The sequence below is a fragment of the Columba livia genome, chromosome Z, assembly GCF_036013475.1.
Source record: "Columba livia isolate bColLiv1 breed racing homer chromosome Z, bColLiv1.pat.W.v2, whole genome shotgun sequence".
Taxonomy (NCBI): domain Eukaryota; kingdom Metazoa; phylum Chordata; class Aves; order Columbiformes; family Columbidae; genus Columba; species Columba livia.
This window is the reverse complement of record NC_088642.1, coordinates 60,928,437-60,950,445: the sequence shown is the minus strand read 5'-3', so window position 1 is coordinate 60,950,445 and position 22,009 is coordinate 60,928,437.

Here is a 22,009-nt window from a genome sequence, read left to right as displayed (position 1 = left end):
TAAGAATGTTTTGGAGAAGGTTTTGCCACTCTTTTGAAAATACACTGTATCTTCTGCCCTGTAGATTTTGTAGCAAGCACAGAAAGGCAAGAATCCCACTGTAGGAAGAGCAGTACTAGCATGAAATACTTGTCTTTCTCCCACAAGGCAGAAGGTGATTAAGGTCTTTTTTTAGACCCACTGGGATGCAATCATGTGAGAAGTTTAGTTAACCTGAAGAAACAGAAGAAGATGCCTGAGACTGATGAGAGCTGAAAATGTCAGAAATGCATTTTCATGCACTCCTTTGCAAAAAAGTAATACCTCTTGGGCTGGGACACTGGTACATCGCTCCAATTTGAGTGCTGCAAATATCTGTAGGAAGACAGATGCCCAGAAGTATGCTGACAGCAAGTGAATGAGAAGCTGTTATTATATCTGACTGAGAAACTTAAAATGTGCCCAAAAGAAAGTGGACCTATGTGGCTAGGGGAAGATTCCTATAGGAATGGCAGTACCTTGGTGCCTCAGTAGACAAAGAAGACAACCTCTTGACATCTTGTAAGTTTCTTGAGGTACTTCAACAACCCAGTTAGTGTGTTGTAAAACCGTTTTGTTAGGGTACAAATTAGTCTTTTCTAACACTGTTGCCACTTTATGCAGGACATTGCTGAAGGCTACTGTTGATTCACTCATGAAGTATCCATATCCATATACTGTTACTCATGGGATCAATTCATTTAAGCAAATCAGTTGGCTAAAGCTGCGTGAAATGAATATTCAATTAAATCTGTTTTGGATCTCATTCAGATATTCAAATAAGCTAAAACTTTGGCTTGTTCATTTGTGAAATAAGCTATTTTATATGGGTGTAAAATGGCTTTTCACAATGATTAAGCTCTGATCTCTGATCCACACATGTGTAACAACTAGCAGTAGCACAATCCAGGAATTTGAGAAGCCAGCAACAATATCTGTGCTGAACTGTTGCTCCATTGGGATTTTTCACTCTTCCAAAATCACATTAGGCCAGACATGCTTGTCTTGCATGTCTGTGCTTGAAGATAATGAAAATGCAGCACTGAAATGTGGAAGAGTAGTTCTTAGCACACCTGCTATTTTTCAGCTTTTCAGGGTTCTTTTGTCTCTTTATTTTTTTGCATAGCTAACTTTAACCACTCATTTTGAAACTTTTGAAGTCACCAACTTGTTTACTTGTTTAAAATCAGGTCCTTCCAGACTTCTTAAACTAGGTTCTTATCTTAAGCTAGAGATTCACAAAATCGTTACTACATAGAATGAAATAAGTACTTGAAGGTTTTGTCTGGTACTAGTTTTGGATAAACGTGACCAAAGACGTGATTACATGGTGGAACATGGGAAAACCAGCTATCTAGATGTGGCTTTATTGTATTAGGTGAAATGCTTGTCTTTCCAGTGAAACATTCAACAGCAACTAGACAGGTCCGATATTCCACAGAAACAGACTGGGGAGGAACTACCTGTTTTTTGTTTTGTTTTGTTTTGTTTTGTTTTTTGTTTGTTTGTTTGTTTGTTTGTTTCTTCTTTATGCAAAATACAGTCTAACTGTGGGAGAGAGTTTATGCTTGTCTTCTGACAACCTTTACCTGATGACCAGTTCAGATACCAATAACATCCTGTGTGCGTGGTGACTGCCTAACTGAATGGAGCATTTTTGATCCCAGTTGAAGAGGGTAGGCTTGGGTTTTTCACCAAGATGAAAGGCAAGTCATGTTCTAGAGACTGATTGATAGACATAGGTAAAAACAGGTGAAAACACCTCTTTCTGTCAGATATGACAGACAAGGGTGCTGTTACTATTGCATTCACTGAAGATGATAGGAGGTTCTCTGCTCAGAGAGAGCAGAATGGATGACAGGGCTAAAAATAAGTAAATAAAAGACACCCACACACAACAAAATAAAGCTGCAAACCCACAAGGTTACCACTGAAGGCTGAACAGACCATTACAATGACCAAGCCTGAACTAGAGAAAAGCCCGCTGCTTTGGAAATGCTATATTAATTTCCTATTCAGTTATACATTTCCATAATTCATTCTTAAGGATACCTCCAGCTCATAAATGGGAAGCACTTCTGCATAAAGCATAAATAAGCATTCAGAAAAACAAAGAACAACCTTTTTGTGTGTATATATACATATATATATGTAATATATACATATATGTATACCTGGGATGGACCCTGTACTTTTTTTTTTTTCCTGTTTTATTTGCTCATTTGTTTGATTGGTTGTTTTGTTTTGTTTTAGAAGGATTTTAAAGATGAGGGTCTATTCTTTCTTCATGAAAATAGATGTAGCGAGATGAAATGGGGTATAAAACAGAGGATAACTGCCAACTAAAATGATATCCAAATGAGATCTCCAAAAACATGTAATTTCAAGTGGACATCCACCTAGTTGTGTCACTATTAGATGAAAAGGGTGAAAATCTAAAACAAGCATTTACTTACAAAAGAAGTAAGAGAATAAGTGCAAACTAGAGTCACAAAAAGCAAGAATATACTTCCTCCCTCAAAAAAAAAAAAAAAAAAAAAGAAAAAAAGGAAAGGGAAAAGAAAAAGAAAGCTTTTCATACATTTACTATTGTGTGGGAGTTTGGGCAGCAGCAGGGAAGTAAACCTAGTTTAAGAAAAAGAACTTTAATTTCCAAGTGGAATAATTGTGTGGACTACTTTTATGTCATATTTCATTTACATTTGGTAGAGGTGGGACATGCTCCTCAGCAAAGGATCCCTTTGCCAGCAGGAGTAATGAGGCTTGACGATGCAAGGTGAAAGGCTAATTTTGATACCAGGAACAGAGGGGAAGGACATCTCCTGACTGAAATGATATGTCTGAGACACTGCACGTGTTGCAAGTCTAGGAAGATTTTCCTTCTCTGTGGCTTGTATCTGGTACACTTTTCAGACCTACAAATGCCAAAAAGGAAGTCAGGAAATGACCAAATAATGTAACACGTGGATTTGTGAAAATTATCCACAGATAAGTTACTTCTTCCTTCCTCCAGAATCCAGCAGAATTCCTGTACATAAGTGCAGATCTGTCCGGCTGGGTTGAATATTAAAAACATATTTTAAAATTTTCTGTCTTTGAAAAAAAAAGTTACTTTAGCTTCATTTAGTCTAAATATATCCATATTACTTAGTGTGTTGCAACATCTTCTTACTAATTAGACGTCAGATTTTTGCTCTATGGAACTGAGTATAGTTCCAATCTTTCTTTAAGGTATCTTTGAAGCAGGTATTTATTCTACCACAGTCACTTATGTGTCATAAGGAAAAAAGAATGCTAAACTCACCACCCAAAGATACTGATTATTATTAAATACAGGCCAGAAATAAACAGGATTTTTGTCATCTAACCAAGAAAATTGCTCTGATGATTGTATAATGAGTCCTTTTCTATTAATAACTTCCCATTAAATAGACTTAGATCCTCCAACTCATAAGCAACCTCATTTTAGACCCTCCAACATTATAGGCAATCCTAAGATCTAGTAATGGAAGAATATATTTATTTTATTTTGCTTTTGCAATTTTCTGCCATATGAACCAACAATAACTTGCAATTTCTTTCACCCAGGGAAACCTATTATCCCAGGAAAAATGACCATTCATGTTTCAAACATGTGGTCTGGTTCCTTTTTGGACTAACAGCTTAGCTATCCAAACAATCATGCATCCAAACTAATAAACTGTTAGCAGGTTCAATAAATTTCTAAAATATCAAACAAGATCTACCCATTCCTGCAGTATAGCCCATATAAGAATTGTTGAAAGAATTATGGAAACCAGAAAGTGTTAACTGTTGTAAAGCTACCTGCATTACTTCATAACACGAGAAGCAGAAGGTGTTAGAATAAAAACATTAGTTAAATCTAGATGATAAAAAGTATTTTCTATGAAGTAATAGTAGAATGAATCACATTAGGTATCATATGGCAGCTGTAGATCTTTGTTTCATCCTAGCTTTTCCAAGGAGGACATCTCTCTAGATCATCTCTATCTTGAAAAATAAGTTGTTAATTCAGGTTCTCATTGATGATTCACCTAGATGTGTGTCTCCTGAACTTTTAACTGAATTGCACTAAGATTTTTTTTTATTCCCATAGTTACAGAACTGTGCTTTCCTCACTACTTCATTCCACCATTTATAGCTCATACCCTGTCTTGTTTGTAACTTTTTTCCCTGGAAGAACTTCATCAGTAATATGTGGACTTCAGTATTTTTGTAGAACTTCAAAAGCCTTTCTTGTGGAATAGTACATCTGGCCTCCAGCATTCTTTCATATAAAAACTTGACAAAGAAACAGATTCTGTACAACACCTAATTTTTTGAGAGGTGCTGTGTAGGTTTCAGTCCACACTCAGGGTTTTATGGTAGACATGGGTAGATGTTCCTATCTACCACCTAAGCTCTACACAATAAAGGATTGCCTGAAAACTATGGAAAACTCACTGTGTAACTATAGCTAAAAAAAAAAAAAAAAAAAAAAAAAAAATCCATACCTAGACCAGAAATCCATACCTCACCTAGACTGGGAAGGAGATTTCATTGCACCACATACTATTTTACCTTATCTTCTATTCCCAGACAAATTTGGGGTCAGTTTTTTCATAGCACTGCAGTCCTTCTCAACATAAAAACCAATCACAAGCTTTATATGAGACGTCTTGTAATGTGGCACAATGACTGTGTTGCTGATTGATGATCTTTTCCAAGTGGAAATATGCTGATAGCACTGTAATAAATTTGAAATACTTCTCCAAGTTCACTTGAGATTGTGAGTTTCTTGCATGGCAGCAGTAAAAGACTGACATAGTCTTTACACATTCAATTGAAACGTAGCCCCTATGTGTTCTGCTTGCAGCTGAATCCAGAGTCCTATTTAAAGCAGCTTATCTTCAGGTCAAAGAACACCCAAGATGTTGGTTTTACAAAATCACAAAAAAAAATCCTTTGTCTAAAACCGTTTTGCTTATGAACAGCTTTAGGAAAACCTGAAGTTATGGGGCTTCTCTATGTTTCACTTGAGAGTTAAGTATTTGAGCACACATAGCATTATTGGTGTGCACAGTTCTTTGGCCCATCTGTCTTATCCTGACGAAGAATGAACACATTCATAGAATGATAGAATTATTTTGGTTGGAAGCCACTCTCGAGATTGTCAAGTACAACCATTAACCTAACTCAGGCACAAAACCCTGCCCCTAGGAACCTTGTCTATACGTCTTTTAAACACCTCCAGGAATGGTGACTCAACCACTTGCCTGGGCATTCTATTCCAGGGTTTTGCGATCCTTTCCATGAATAAATTTTTCCTAATATCCAATCTAAACCTTCCCTGGTGCAACTTGAGGCTATTTCCACTCGTCCTATCACTCGCTACCTGGGAGAAGAGACTAATGCCCTCCATGACACAGCCTCCTTTCAGGTAAGTGTAGACAGCAATGAGGTCTCCCCTCAGCCTCCTTTTCTCCAGGCTAAACAGTTCCAGTTCCCTCAGCCACTCCTCATCAGACCTGTGCTCCAGACACCATATCAGCCTCGTCACTTTACTCTGAACTTCTCCAGCACCTCAATGTCTTTTGCGTAGTGAGGAACCCAAAGCTGAACACAATATTCGAGGTGGGGCCTCACCAACGCGAAGTACAGGGGGAAGATCACTTTCCTATTCCTGCTAGCCACACTATTTCTGACACACGCCAAGATGCTGTTGGCTTTTTTGGTCACCTGGGCACACTTCTGTCTTACATTCAGCTGGCTCTCAACCGACACTGCCAGGTCCTTTTCCAACAGGCAGCTTTCCAGTCACTCTTCCCCGAGCCCGTAGCACTACCTGGGGTTGTTGTAACCCAAGTGCAGGACCCAGCACTTGGCCTTGTTGAACCTCATACAATTGGGCTCAGTCCCACCATCTTGACAGCCGAGATCCCTCTGCAGAACCTTCCTACCCTCCAGCAGACCAACACTCCCACCTGTCCCAGTGTCATTTACAAACTTACTAAGGGTGCACTCAGTCCTCTTGTCCATATAATCAATAAAGATGTTAAAGACAATGGGCCCCAATATTGAGCCCTGGGCAACACCACTCATGACTGGCTGTCAATTGGATTCAATTCTCTCCACCACAACTCTTTGGGCCCAGCCATCCAGCCAGCTCTTTACCCAGTGAATGTATGACCATGCAAGCAATGAGAAGCCAGTTTCTCCAGGAGAATGCTGTGGGAAACAGTCAAAGGCTTCACTAAATTCTAGGTAGACAGCATCCTTAGCTTTTCCCTCATCCACTAAGCCTAAATTCTTCAGCCCATATTTCCCTAAAGGAAACCGTTCTGCTAGATGCTCACTACACACACAGTAGAGCATACTATGCATTTCCCCAGCAATCTGAAGTTCTCACAAACAGCAGTGTGATCATTTTTGGAAGTGGTTATAGCAGCACCCACCACTTTGTTAACGTGGTTGCTTAGTATTGCAAAAGAATGATTCTGCTTCCTTGGGGGTTTATAGCATTCAACCCATAGCCTATTACCTCTTTACAAGCTTCTCACTGCTCCCCTTCAAAAAAACAGGACTAGCTGCCAAGGGCAGTTTGTGTGGGAATCCTGTCTCATCCCTGTGTAATGACCACATGTTCATAACGAGAAAATCTTATGGGCTTCTGAGAGGGGGAAAAGCAAGACTTTCCCAAGTGAATTGTCTTGTGGTCTTGCAGTTTCTGAAGGTTTCCTGAATCTTAGTTTTGATACACTGGCTATTTTTGGAAATAAACATTTCTAGAAAACTCAGTTCTTGCATCCCAAGAAGACAGACTAAGATTTAAATAAACATTTACATATCTATATGCTTCTGTGATTTGAAACACTGTTTTTTTCTTACTCTCAGTCAGTGTTAACTTGCAAAGAATGTAGACTATACATCAAGTAATGAGGGCAAAATGCTCAGCTCTAGAGGGGCAGAAAAATTACCAGAAGTATCAGACCAGGTCTTGATAGAATTTAAGTCAACTCAAGTTTTGCCCTTAACAATGGAAAAAGCTGCTTTATCTCTTGTCATACTGGAAGGATACCCAGCATTGCAAAATGCATTTCTCTTACTTCTTTGAAGATTTCTAAATCCATATTTTGCTGTGTGTTCTTCACAGAATCACAGAGTGTTAGGGACTCAAAGGGGTCTTAGAAGATCATCTAGTCCAATTCCCCTGCTGGAGCAGGAACACCTAGATGAGGCTACACAGGAATGCATCCAGGTGGGTTTTGAATGTCTCCAGAGTAGGAGACTCCACAACCCCCCTGGGCAGCCTGTTCCAGTGCTCAAGAAAATAAAAGACACCTTTTCTCATAACTTCCCAGGTAACAGAAACTTGGGCAAACAATGGTATCTGTCAAAGCCGTGTGACTATTCTGGCTGTTACTATATTAACAAAACAATCACTATTAATTTAATTGTGGTGAGTGAGTGAAACCAATGTTAAAGATCACAAGAGGCCAGTGGGAACAGTATTAAGATGTCTTTTCCATCAGTTACTGAATAAATTACTCAAATGTTTATGTGTTCCTCATTGTCCTATGCTGTAGTATAATGAACAGCCTTCTGTAAATGACTAAGTGCTTGATTATTCAATCAGCCACGAGACCCACTAATTTCTTTCTCTATTACATTTCTGCAAAAACCATCACATATTTAACAAAAAAATTGGAAAAGAAATTAAGACTTGGTGTGTAGAAGGCAAGAGAAACTTCAAATGACTGCTGCCTAGAGGCTTAAGTCCATTAACTCAGCAGTCAAAGACGTTGTTTATCTCCTAGTTCTTAAAACATGTTGCAGTGTTTAAAGTTAGATAATTTTGACTTCTGAGATGCATTTTTTTTGCAAAAGTACCAACATATCTCTATGTTTCTATTAATAACAATTGTCTATCTAAGCTTTTAATGTTGTTCCAGGCTCTCTCAATGAAATATAAAAGTATCAGAAGTCCATTGTAACAAAGAGAACTTTAAGAAATGCTCGGTCATTTTATAATAATTAGCATTTGGGATAAAGATACAGACATAAAAAATAATATGAAAGATCTTTTTAATTTTCTTAGTAGTTTTCTTATTTTAGACAGGTATTTGAATCTGAGGTTCACCTCTGCTACAGCTAAAAATCAGTCCTTGTGTTCATTTGCCAGAAACCAGCTCCTTAGGTGGTACCAACTGAGTGGTATCATTAACTTAAGAAGACCTGTGGCAACTGTACCAAACATGCATCATCAGCTGAAATCAAGTGCTTTCAAAGTTGAGCTGAACCACACATGGTGTGGGTTTTTTGTTTGTTGGTGTGGTGTTTTGGTTGGTTGGTTGGTTGGTTGGTTGGTGGTTTTGTTTTTGTTTTGAGGAGGGTGTTTGTCATTCTTGTTTGGTTTTGTGTGTTTTGTTTCTCTTTGTTACAAGAAGAACTAATCCCTCAACTTAATCTTCCTTCCTAGTTTATTCTTTTTAAGATTTGAGGGAAGAAAAATGGAAATCTGTGTTTCCTGACAGTGGCTAGACTTTACAAAGAATCCTGCTCCTCTGACAGTAGAAAACAACATAGAAAAAAGTTATGGGAGCTAAGCAGACAAAATTAATATAAAGTCATTCTTCAAATCAAGTGGGTGTAAAACATTCAGCAAGAGAGAGAGGAGGTTGTTCAAATAGGGAGGGAGGTTCAGTTTGGGGCATCTGTATACAGTAATTTTTTCTTACACTCCAACTGAACATAAATCTTGGGTTTCATCAATGACTCTAATCTTCATGATTTATGTAAAAAATTGTTCACACATGGATAAATGCATTGAAAAAGCTTTACTCCTGTTTGTTTCTTGAATTGCTTTTGGCACAGATAAAGATTTGAAGTGGAAAGGGAGCCACAGTTCTGCTACTTGTTTGATTTCATGCTGGTTTTAATTTCAATAAATGCTAATAACTAGTGTATCTGAAGGCCTGGATTATTATGCATTTGGCCTCCCATTACAAACCTTTCCCACGAGAGTTGCCCCCATTTTTGAAGTTAAATGGAGAAATACTCTATTGAACCAGAAGATCTGTTCTTTGTCTTTATAAGTATGAACAAATAATTTTCTATAGCCCCTGTCAAGCACACAGTGACAAACAGAAAGTTCCTTTTGTGCCAGTTTTACGTACATATGATGTCATATAATGGTCAACTTTTTAATGAGACTGTCAATAATTCAGAACACTTCAGAAAAGGTGAACAAGTTGCCTTACAGACAGAAATTAGGATATATATATATTGCTGTGTAATTAGAAAATAAACAATCCTGATTTAATTATATTGAGGCATCAAGGATCATCAGAGGAAGTCCAGAAGAGGGAAGTGCCACATTTCTTTGTGGTCCCTTCACAGTAGAAAGTAATGTGGTAACACAGGGTAGGGTCTTACAAAGTGAGACAATCTCATTTGATTCACCATGCTAAGGCCTCTTTCAGTTTATGCGTTTCCATAGCTGAGGGACTATTCTCTTTACCTTGGTATCTGTGTATTAAACCAAAATTCAGATGAAAAATCCCCTTACAGACCTATGTCCACTGTCAACAAATTATAAGATTATAAAGAAATGCACCTTCTCTCATCCTCTTCAGTTTCAATATTTTCTTTGAAAGAAACCAAACTGGATATGGCAATTACTTTACACACACTTCCATTTCATACTTATCTGTGAAGACTGTTAATTTCACACAATTTAACAGAGGCATTTGGGATCAAGAAGGGCTAAATATGTGGGGAGTGGGGGAGAGGCAATGCACCACGTGTGCAGTAATGCACAACAGTTTCCATGTATCAGTTCTTAACATGTGAGAGGCCATGATTTCCAGTTCACTGGTTTGATGAAGAATGTGTTCAGTCCTTTGCCTTTGATAGTTCTGACTACAGTAATTGGTTTTAATTTGCCAAAAGGATAGCTGGGGGGCAGGCTGGAGTGTCTGAGGATACCTGGAGGAGTGAAACAGCCATGACATTAGTGACTATTCTGCGGCTCACTGGACAGATAAGACTCAGCCTGGGCAGAGCAGAGAAAATTCCCCAGGCTGAACGACATGAGAGGGACCCCTCTCAACCCTGTGTGGCCACTCAGCCTCTCTCTTCAGGAACAATGACATCTTCTAGGTCTTCCAAGGAGCAAGGGGTTTCAAATACAAATCTTCTGTAGATTATTATACATCAGCCCCTGGATAAAAACTGGTTTAGAGATTATGTGGTCTCACCTGGGCTGAATTTGATGCTGATCTGGAAGGGAAAGGCTAATGGCCTAAACAACTCATTTGCTAGTTCTTATTGTTAAAATGTCACCACAACTCTTGATGGAATTTAAATATATCAAGGTAAATACTTTTCTGTATTTGTATTAAATACTCAAGTGCATTAAGGCACTTTATGGGCCAGTGAACTGGAAAATGAAATTATTGTATTAATGTGACTTTTTATCTATGATAGGAATGCAATATCATAAAAATGACAGCATATTTTCTTTATTTTCACACCTAAAAATAAAACCAAATGACAAAGTAGTCTTATGAAGTAGAATAAAAGGACACTGAAATTTTTCCCCAGCTCTGGCGCTTTCTGTTTAGGGTCTGGAGAAGAAGTTTTCAGAGGAATTTTTGTAAAGAATGCATGTACAGACAATAAGACAGGACTATTTGCTTATACATGGTGCCCATCATCCTCCCAGCCCACCTAGCCTCCAGAGCCTCTCATTGCAAGCCTGAGCCTACCCACGCAGCCCAAGTGTCTTGTGCCATGCACCCAGTTCACTGCCCATGCATCAGCTCTACATCCCCTGAAATAGCTCCTTGGAAACCTACAGCATCTAAATACCTCTGCGAGTTATTTGCAAGCTCCAGTATCCTATGGGTGCCCTGCTCCTGGCTGGGGTGGTGGGATGGGCCCCAGCTGCCTCTTCTTGTCATGAAGAGGCCCTGCCACTCTTACACTGTGCCCTATCCCAAAAGGTTTTTTGGGTTAAAGATTATTTTTACCAATGTTATTTTCATCCTATATCTGTGTGGATAAGCAAGGTGCCTAATCTAATTTTACCTTATATCTTAAATAATCCTTCCTAAGAAATAAATTAAAAGTATTGGTACTGGTAGAAAAAGGGACACTAGGCCTTAATTTAGATTTAGTTAGTCATAATCCTTTCTTCTATAAGAAGGTTTTTGTTAATATGAATTTAGTTCTTAAGAGACTTTTTTTTCTTAAAACCATCTTGGTCATTAGGTGTCTTATAAAAGCTGATTTAAACAAACAGAACAGAGTCAATCAAAACCTAGTATTAATTAGTGCATCAGTAATAGTGCACCACTGATACAAGTCCTGAAGTAACCACAAATATATTCCTCTGTTTATTCAGAGTTTAAGAATGTTTTGACAACGGTATATCTCTCAGAAATATATATGTAAATAAATAAATAAATAAATATATATATATATATATTTTTAATTAACATTAACAATTACAGTTATTACTCAGCTCCAAAATACGCTCTCATGGTATCAAAACATTTGTTGCCCCTAGTAGACCAGAGTAACACTGGAAACTCTTCAGTCTTTTTATTTTGGGAAATGACTGCTTTTTCTCAGAAAGGTAATAATGAGCTGGCAGCTATGGGGTATCAGCAATCAGCAAGATCAGTGATGAATAACATGCAAAAATACTCATGAAATTAGCTTATGTAGTAATCTACTGGCGAATGGCTACAAATAACACTGGCATTGTAAGATATCTGGACTGGTTCGTAAATAGTCCACAGGCAAGAATAAATGTGTCAAATAATATATTCATAATAATTTGAATGACTTGTTCTAGGTTATTATAGGCCTAGTAATGACCTCTTTTCTCTGCTATAAATTAGCAGTACCTCTGCTAACACCAGAAAAAAACCTCCAAGCAGAAAATCAAACCCAAACTTCATTCATGTCTTTGGAAATTTTGGATTTCTAGGTATTAAATAAAAATATAACAACTAAGAGAAAGACCAACAATATCTTAGCTTTGAGGGAGTGATTTTTCCACTCTCCCTCACTGGTTAATCCCACAGATATTTAAAATGCAGTAGGCCTTTGTATCTCCTATGATCCTAAATTCAGGTGTCTGCATTCATTCAGCCTTCTCTTGATTGACTAGGTAGACAGCTATCTCCTGCCTTACCTCTGCTATGAGCTTAAAGGTCCAGACATGTATGCTCCAGATGCGTTAAAAATCATTAATCTAAGAAAGTAGCCGAGACCAAATTTATCCATATATGTAGTCTGGAAAAGTAGCCAGGCTGCCCCACGTTTCCCATTAGACTAATAATAATAACAGCTTGTCAAGCTCCCTAGACCAATTATATAATAAAGACGTGCCAAAGACTGTTCAGGAAAATGGACTGCTGGATGGCTGCTGAGGAGATGACTGTGACTTCCTTCTGGACTGAGCAGAAACAAAACAAAGGGTTGGATTTGGAACATCCTGTTAACTTGCTTCTTCCTACAGCTAGGGATCTGGATATCCTGGCCTCCTGGTACCAAGAATGTGAGAGAGTTTCGAGGCAGAAGCCTCACTTGAGCTACATGCATCATAACATGAGTCTTTTGGCTATAGCTAGTATATAGGTTAGAGCATCATGAAAGCCTTAGAAAAGAGCACAGATGTTTCAAGACATTGTTCATCCTGGAGGGTTTTACACGGTATTTCATGTATCTCAAAAAGACACTGCCTAAATGAAAACTATTTTAGTGAGGAAGTGAATGCCTGCTTGCCTATCCCTCTTGCCTGCATGAAGCTGAGGAACAGAATCCTGTTCCTTTAGTAATAAGGACACTCAGTCATGAGTGGATAGATCTAGGACTTTGACTTCTTGAGTTGATACCTCATACTACTCACTGAATTGAAACCAGCTGACAGAGGAACCAACAAGCGGAGGTGCATGGCTAGACCTGGAACAAAGAAGAAGTGATCAGAGACGTGTCAGAGTGAGCAGGAACTTTGTCTACAGGGAGCATGAGAACATGGAGTTCAGAACCCAAATAGGAGAGAGCAAGGCAAAAAGCAGGACCATAACCCTGGGCCCCAGAAGGACAGATTTCAATCTTTTCAGAGATCTACTTGGAAAAATCCATGGGATGCAGCCCTGGAAAGAATGGTAGGTCCAGTAGAGCTGTTGAAATTTGAGGATAACCTCCTCTAAGCTCCCAACAACTAGGAAATCCAGAAAAAGAAGGAAGAGGCAGGGCCGGATGAACGAAAATCTAACTGAACTCAGACATGAAAAGGACTTGCACAAGACATGGAACCAGGGAGAGGTGACCTAAGAAGAGTTGCTATCCAATATTGGAGCGATTGGATTAGGAAAGCTGTCTTGGCTCTTCTAGACAGCTGGACTTGAATCTGTCAAGGAATGTGAAGGGCAACAACAAAGGATTCTACATATACATGAATAGTGAAAAGAAGACTCAGAAAAATGGTGAAGTGCTGTTGAAAGCAGCAGAGGAACTGGTGAGAAATGACATGGAAGAGGTCAAGGTACTCAATGCCTTCTTTTCCTGAGTAAAACTGGCCTTTAGGAATCCCAGGACCCAGAAACCAGAATAAAGGTCTAGAACAAATAAGACTTAGCCTCAGTGCATTAGGACCAGGTTAGGGAGCACTTAAACAAAATGGACATATACAAGTCCACGAGCCCTGACAGATTGCATCCTCAAGTACTGAGGGAGCTGGCTGATGTCAATGTGAGGCTACCCTTGACTATCTTTGAACAGAACTGGGCTGGGTTCCAGAAGACTGGAACACAGAAAATGAGACTCCTATATTCAAGAAGGCCAAGAGAATATCCAGGGAATACAGGTCAGTGAATCTTATCTCATTCCCTGGGAGGGTAATGGAGAAAATCCTTCTGGAAAGCATTTCCAAACACATGAAAGAAAAGAAAGCGATTGGGATTAATCAGCGTAGATTTACAAACAGGAAGCCATGTTTGTCCAGCTTGATAGCTTTCTACAAGTAGGTGACTAGCTTAACGGAAAACAGGAAAGAAGTGGATGTTATTTACTTGGACTTTAGTGTAAACTATTTCACACTGTCTCATATAATGTCACCACAGACAAACTGACAAAGTATGGTTAGATATGTGTGCAATGAGGTGGAACAAAAACTGGATGAATGGCTGCAGCCAGAAGGTTGTGAGCAGTGGCACCAAGTCCAGTTGGAGGCAAGACACCAGTGGTGTATCCCAGGGGTCAGTACTGAGGCAAATGTTCTTTAACATCTTCATTGATGACCTGAATGATGGAGCAGAGTACACCCTCAGACACTTTGTTGATCATGCAAAACTGAAAGAAGTGGCTGATACATCACATGAGTGTGCTGCCATTCAAGAGCATCCATGACAGGCTGGAAAATTGGGCAGAAAGAAATTTTATGAAGTTCAACAAAGGGAAGAGCAAAGTCCTGCCCCTGGCAATGAATAACCCCAGTTGCTGGTTCAGTCAGGCAGCCGCCTGGCTGGAAAGCAGCTTTACGGAGAAGAACCTTGAGGTCGTGATGGACAACTAGCTAACCATGACCCAGCAATGCACTCTTACAGCAAAGAAGGCAAATAGTATCCGGTTCTGCATTAGAAAAAGCTTTGCCAGCTATCAACAGAGGTGGTCCTTCATCTCCAATCAGCATCAATGAGACTGTATCTGGAGTACTCTGCCTGGTGCTGGCCTTCAAAGTTCAAGTAACATACTGACTTAATGATGTAAATCCAGCTCAGGAGCACAAAAATGCTGAAAGGACTTGAGCTTTTGTTATATGAGGAGAGTCTGAGACTGCTGGGAGTGTCTAGCGTGGAGAAAGGGCTTATGGGGGATCTTGTCTTTATGTATAAATACCTGGCAGAAGACAACAAAGACGATATAGCCAGGCTTTTTATCAGGAGTGCCCAGTGAGAGAACAACAGCCAATGAGCACAAATCAAAAAAACAGTAAATGCCATGTCAATACAAGGAAACCCTCTTACTGTGACGATTGTCAAACAACATAATACATTGCCCAGAGGGCTTAAGGAGCCTCCATCTTTGGGGATACCCAAAATCTAACTGGACAAAATCCTGGATAACCTGTTCTGGGTGACCTTACTTGAACAGGGTGGTTAGAAGAGATGATCATAAGACATCCCTTCCAGCCCAAATGATTCTGTGATTCTGCATTTCTATTAAATGAAAATCTTAGCAGTAATTCTGGGAGAGGAAAGCACCACCTCACCATGCTACTCTAAATTAGACAACTGTCCAAATTAACAAATTCTGTTGGTTGAATCAGTCCAATCACCATGACCTGACCGGTACAAATTGCAGCATAAATTTAGAGAAAGGGAGTGTAATGGAAGCATCCATTAATATTTATTTACTTTAAAGAATATATTGTATCTTTCACCTCCATGATGAAATGCACACGTAAAGCTTTGTTTCAGTTCTGACCTTATCCTGACGTGTTGGATTAACTTTTAGTTTTTCAATTATCTTTTTCCACCCAACCCCCTCAAGAAAGACAGTAGCTGCACAAATTTATCTTCTCCGTGGCTGTAACCATAGCAACACAAACAGTTCATTTTCTGTCTCAAATAATGTGCACGACTCTGTCTGACTAGCAGTTCAGTGAGGACATTGACAAATGATCTCAGCAGTCAGGCAGACATCTAAAATATGCAGATATTTGTCTGAATTCTAATATGGCCAATGGATACTCAAATGATAAACTGTGCGATTCTCAAGTAAAATGAGAGAAAACTTTTCCCTGAGGATACTTCTCATTAAAGGTTTCAAAGCAGATATACTTTGAGTGATGAATGTATTCAGTGAGATCTATTCTCTCCTAGAAATCAGAGATATTTTGGTCATATGTTAGAACCTTTTGTTTTGTTGACATTGTCTTTTCTTTACTAGCTAGTCAACAAGGGAAGAAAAGAGCTCTTTTCCCTCCCAGCTCTCACTCCCCACCCCCGCTTTCCTCAGATAACTGAATATTCAAGAATAGAAGACAAGCTTTTGAAAGACTCAACAGAACTTAATCGTGTTGGGGGAGGCAGCAAGTGGTACACCAGTATTATATATATATATACATATATATACATTATATATACATTATATATTATACATATATTAGTATATGGAAGCAAGAGGTTTCATCCTCTCTGCATCTTAAATACTCACTTTCCTGGTGAGAAGTAGTGTGCGACTCCATGAGAGAAACTTCACATCAGATAGAAGCTGAGCACGTTTTCACAATGAGTTTGGTTGCACATGGAAACAGATGTAACAGAGAAGATGCAAAATATCCAGTGCTGGAAATACTGGACAAGGCTTTGAGCAGCCTAATGTAATTTCAAAGTTCTCTCTGTCTTGAGTGGGATTTGCACCAGGTGATCTCAAGAGATCCCTTTCAACCCAAATTATTGTGTCATTCCGTTATTTGATGTCAATTGCTTTGTTTTCTATAAGTCATACAAAATGATTCACAAATTAATAAGCTTTCAGTCTCTGTTCATGCATAGTTGATTCTTACTAGACAGACAAAGATGAAAGACCCCTTATTTGATAACTAATCCATCTCCTGATTTGCCCAAGTCCCTGAGCTCAGTATTTTCTTTAAAAATAGCATTGCACTTCAAAAACACATTGCCTCATTCATAATGCTTCCTACTCTCGTGACAGTTCATCTGTTGCAGGGAATGCAGAGCACTGTCAAACTTTTACACATACAGCTACCCTTCAACATTGGTCTTCATTGCACCTGCAAGGTTGAAAGTATCATTAACTCTGCAGCAAACTTCTCCACCAACAGAATTCACCTGTCAGCTCCTCTTTCCTGGCTTCTCACCTGGTTTGCTGTTGAAAATAAAAGGGATGTCATATGGAATGAACTTTTCTTTATTTATTTATTTCCTGGTGTATCACTTGCATAATAGCATTTCCTGTGCAAGTGGAATTTAAACAGTTGACACAAGGTGTTCACGAGGACGAATGCTGCTTTTACGTCGACTGTTAAAAGAACGTGTACTAGGTACTCAGCAGCTTTACTGACATTAAAGAATAAACAAACAACTCTCCCAAGCAAAAGAAACACAAATAAAAAGATCTCCTGGAAACCCAAGTGTTTTTTTTTTTGCCCCAACCACTGCCTCTTAGAAACAAGAGTTCTTAATTTCAAATTCTAAAAGTCTGTAGTGATCTACCTGATTGCAAAGCTAAAACCAACCAAACAAAAAACCCAAACAACAAATAAATGGAACACCAAACATACAAAAAGAATCTAGACCAATCATTTGCATGACTGTTTACAGGCAGGCTAATGAGGTCCACACATGCTGAGTATGTTTTTGTTAAGTAAAAGAGCATATCAAGTAAGGCCTGACCTTGAATAGATTAAGGAACAGTCCTTAAATACTTAAAATAATAAGCCATGAGCTCCAGAAGTTATTCCCACTTCAACATGATCGCATTCAGAAAAAATGAAGCTCTCACAACCTTGGCTTTACTGTTTTGACAGTAATTCTTCTGCAACAGTTTCCATCTTGATTTACCCTAGTCTGTGGTTCAAGACAAGGTTTTCCTGTTTTGATTTTTTTTCCATGCTGCTCACTGCAGCACCTCAAAAAGGAACCATACCAATTCATACACAGAGAAAAAGTATATTCTAAAAATGAAACGCAGTTGGCAATGTTGATGATGCTAAATGTTGTCAAGAAGGATGCAGACACATTAAGTCTGCTGCAAGAATTATGAACTGGGAGCCTTTTTGAGGCACTGCTATTCAGATAAATAACACTAATTCCCTGAGCACCAGGACATGGAATATATGTCACTAACATACCAGACAACACCTTACTCACTGGGTTAGAATTGTGGCCCTGGTATGTCCATTCATTTGCATTTGCCTTTGCCTTTGCCCTTTCCTCAGTGGTTTCTGAAGACACCTGTACTTTGTGAATATGAGAATGCATGTATGTGATTTTCCTAAATATATCTGCGTTTATGTAGTTCAAGAATGTAACAAAGTCTTAAAGGGTCCTGTTGAACAATGTCTAGCTTTGCTGTTCTTGTCCCTCTCACTATAGAAAGCAAAGGAAATAAATATGCAGATTTCAAAAATGCCAAGTATGTCCACCATATCAGAGAAGTTCATCTAGGTAAACTAAACAAATGAGGAAATACATACAGAACAGCTACATTAAGCAGTGTCAGCTGAGGCAGTGCTTTTTAGGGTGATTGTGTAAACCAGAAAGAGAGTGAAAATTAAGTCAGACTATAGGAAAGGTCTTTGCATCCATCACCCAACACTAACACCAAAGTAGATAGTTTGACACTGACGAGTTATTGTAAGCTCCCTTTTCCCTTTCTAACAGCTTTCCCATTCCCATCCTTCCAGAGAAGGAAGCTCATTACTAACCAGAGGTAAGAAAGCCAAGAGGGAACTCATTTAATCTCAGAGTCCTGTGTGTCTCAGAGAAATGTTTATCCTGATGGGAAAAACTAGAATGGGTTATCAGTGAAGAGAACCTGTTGTAGGTAAGACACTAGTAAATTGTTTGTAGGGAACTTCTGCTTACTTTTACAGGGAGAAATACAGGTTCGGTTTGGAGGTCATGGATGTTTTAATAAAATGGGAAATTTTGCATATTTAAGGGGAAAAAATAAGAGCTTTTTTTTTTTCTTTTTTTCTTTTTTTCCTCTCTAAATGTAAAAAAATCAAGCATTGGAAAAAGGACTGGCAGAATGCAATACTGATGGAGGACACAATTTACTCACCCTTCTGACAGGCTCATAAAACTGTCTGGCAGAGCCGAGTTGACCTCTGTCAGGAGAAATGGTGACAGGCTAGCCTGAGAAGGTGAACGGGGTATATAGGCTTCAGGGCCAGCTCTTAAAGGATGATATGTTTCTAAGGTTGGTTCTCTAAGCACCTAATGCCTCACCAGGAAAAATTGTTACTTATACAGACAACACCTGGTCTGCCAGCAGGTTTGATGAAGCATAATAGGCAGATAAATTGCTATGTATTTCCTTCTCCTCCCACTGATACCTTACTTTCTGCATAGCAGATGCCAACCCTCTGTCACAAATACGTATTTAAGCCTTTTTGTGATCTGTGTCCTGAAGAGGAAGCTCATGTTCTCTGAATGTGCAAGGCAGGGGCTGAACTCTCAGTACACAGCTATTCAGGCTGAGAAGTGGTAAAGCAAGAATGCAAGGGGTCTTGGGAGACAGTAGGAGGAAAAGATATTTAAGGGGCAAGAAGGCGAATTGGAAGGAAGGTGAGACTTGGGAGTATGTAGTTGTATGTGTGTAGGTAGCTGGGATGGGGGTGGTAATGCAAGCTGCTGGATTTTCTTGTTTTTCTTATCTTTATACACAAAATACTGGGTAATAAAAGTGTTAGGCAAAGGAAGTAGAGTACAAAAAGAGAGAATAAATGTCAGATGAATTAGAAAATTTCTGCCTCTTCATCTAGGCACTTATCTTTTATTCACTGTGTAGTAATAGTGATGATATGGTAGAAAAATAATGATTTGTTTTCTGTCTTTGCATGACCTTGCTGTTTGCTGTTGTCTTTTCATAATTTGTGGAAGTTATGAAAGAATATATCCAACTGCAATGAGGCAGGAGAGGGTTAAAGGCTAGCAAAGCAGATGGAAGACTGCATTTGAAACAAACCATTTGAGCAAAGGAGAGGACAGAAGACTGCTTTGAAAAGTTGAAAATTGAGACTGACTGCAGAATCCTTCATTCCCTCATGTCCAAGCGCTCTGAGAAACAGAGGTTTATGAGATCAGAAATCCTTTTCCCACTGCTTTGGTTTGGGAAGAGTAAAAGTCTGTGGTCATCATGGTGGCAAGGAACTGATTGCCCAGTTAAGTAAGAATAATTTGGTGCCAGGGCTATTATGCAAAAATCCTGTGTCTTAGAAAAAAAAGTCTAGGGAAGCTGAATCGAGACTAATGGTTGGGAATGCCTAGCAAATGTAGCGAATAAAAGCATTGCAGTCTCAGAAAAGTGTAAGCTGGTGACTTGCCAAAGTGAAGTGCTGAGTTTCAGATTGCTTTTCTACTTGTAAAACTTACAACTATTGTTAAATTTTGTGAGTTTTCACAGTTACTGACAATTTCAAGGTGTAGAGAGCACTTCTTCAGACTATTGTGCCAGAAAGAAGGCAGACAAAGCAGATAGCGTTTTAAATGTCACGCATACTATCTTTTGACCTAAATTATATGGTGACAGTTCCACCCCCATGGTGTTTCCTTCTAGATACTTCCCCCAAGATGTTGGATTACAGTGAAATCTCAGTTCAATTCCAGGAAGTGAAATGCTCCAACAAACTGTCAACACAATTTTTTGATACTGGCATATACCTAACTTTCCAAGCTCTCGTAAGTCAAGTGTAATCAGCTCCTGATTTCCACCTGGTCTGGTTAGAGGCTGTGCCATCAGATGCCTCCTGTTAGATCAGGAAAATGGACAGTTAGGGAAATCAGTATCAACTATGGTCTTAAGTGCAAATTCAGCTGACCTTTGTAGCAAAGTATGTGAAGCCTTATTTTTTACTGAGCACCCAGAAGAACTCAGCATCTCTTATAATTTTTTTTTTCAGAGAGATCATCTTAACCACATATCCTTCTTCTAGAATGTATCTCTTTTCTTTGGCTGTTTTTGTGCTAAAAAGTAGCAGCATCATATATACCTCAAAAATGATCAGGCAATGAAGAGATATATCACATAACCTCATGAAGTTCAACAAAGAGTACAAAGTCCCTCCCTGGGGAAGAAGAAACCCAGGCATAACAGAGAATGTGTTGGTGGCTGATAGGCTGAACAGCAGCTTTGCAGAGAAGGTCCTAGGCATCCTGGGAGACAACAAGTTGAACACAAGCCAGCAATGTGCTGTTGCCACAAGGAAGGCTAAGCATTCTTGGCTGCTTTAGACGAAGTATTGCCAGCAGGTCCAGGGAGGTGATCTTTGTCCTCTCCTCAGCACTGGTGAAGCCACACCTGGAATGCTGTGTCCAGCTTTGCGGTCCTTGTTACCAGAGAGACTTGGACATACTGGAGAGAACCCAGCAAGGGACCACTAAGATGATGAAGGACCAGAGCATCTCTCCTGTGAGAGAAAGCTGACAGAAATGGAACTGTTCCTCCTGGAGAAAGGAAGGCTTAGAGGGATCTTACTAGTATGTATATATACCCAAGGAAGGGTTGTAAAGACAATGGAGCCAGGCTTTTTGCAGTGGTGCCCAGTGACAGGACTAGGGGCAATGGGCACAAGCTGAAACATGGCAGGTTTGCCGTAAGCACCGGGAAACACTTCTCACTGTTAAGGTGACTGGACCCTGGCACACATTGCCCAGAGAGGTGGTGGAGTCCCCATCCCTGGAGATATTCACAAGCCATCTGGATACAGTCCTTGGGAACCTGCTGTGGGTGACTCTGTGTGATCAGGGGGTTGGACAAGATCACCTCCAGAGGTCCTTTCCAACTCCAACTCCAGTCACTTTGAGATTCTATGATGTAATTTCATAAAGAAGGGTATAGAATACATACAGAATAACAAGTACAGGAGTTAACAGTCTGGTTCAGGACATCTCAGGGACATGGCTATATCCCTGAGTGCAAAAAACATCTTGTGAGTTTATTGTTCCCTCACAGTTGCTATTTCCCGGGCATTTTCATGACGGTTTGTTTATTGTTGTACTTTTCCACTTTTACATGATCTCTAGGTGTTAAATTAGCTACGGTGTTATGTTTCCAAATTCAGATTCTAAGCAGTAGACTCAAGAGAACAAGACATTGGTGTCCCTTCCTAACTTCAAATATTACCATTTTTTATCAATACAGTTTGCACTTATGCTATGAATTTTTTGGTTGTGTTTCTTTGGTTGACACTATGGCATCTTACAGTGGTAGAAAAGCATCTGAT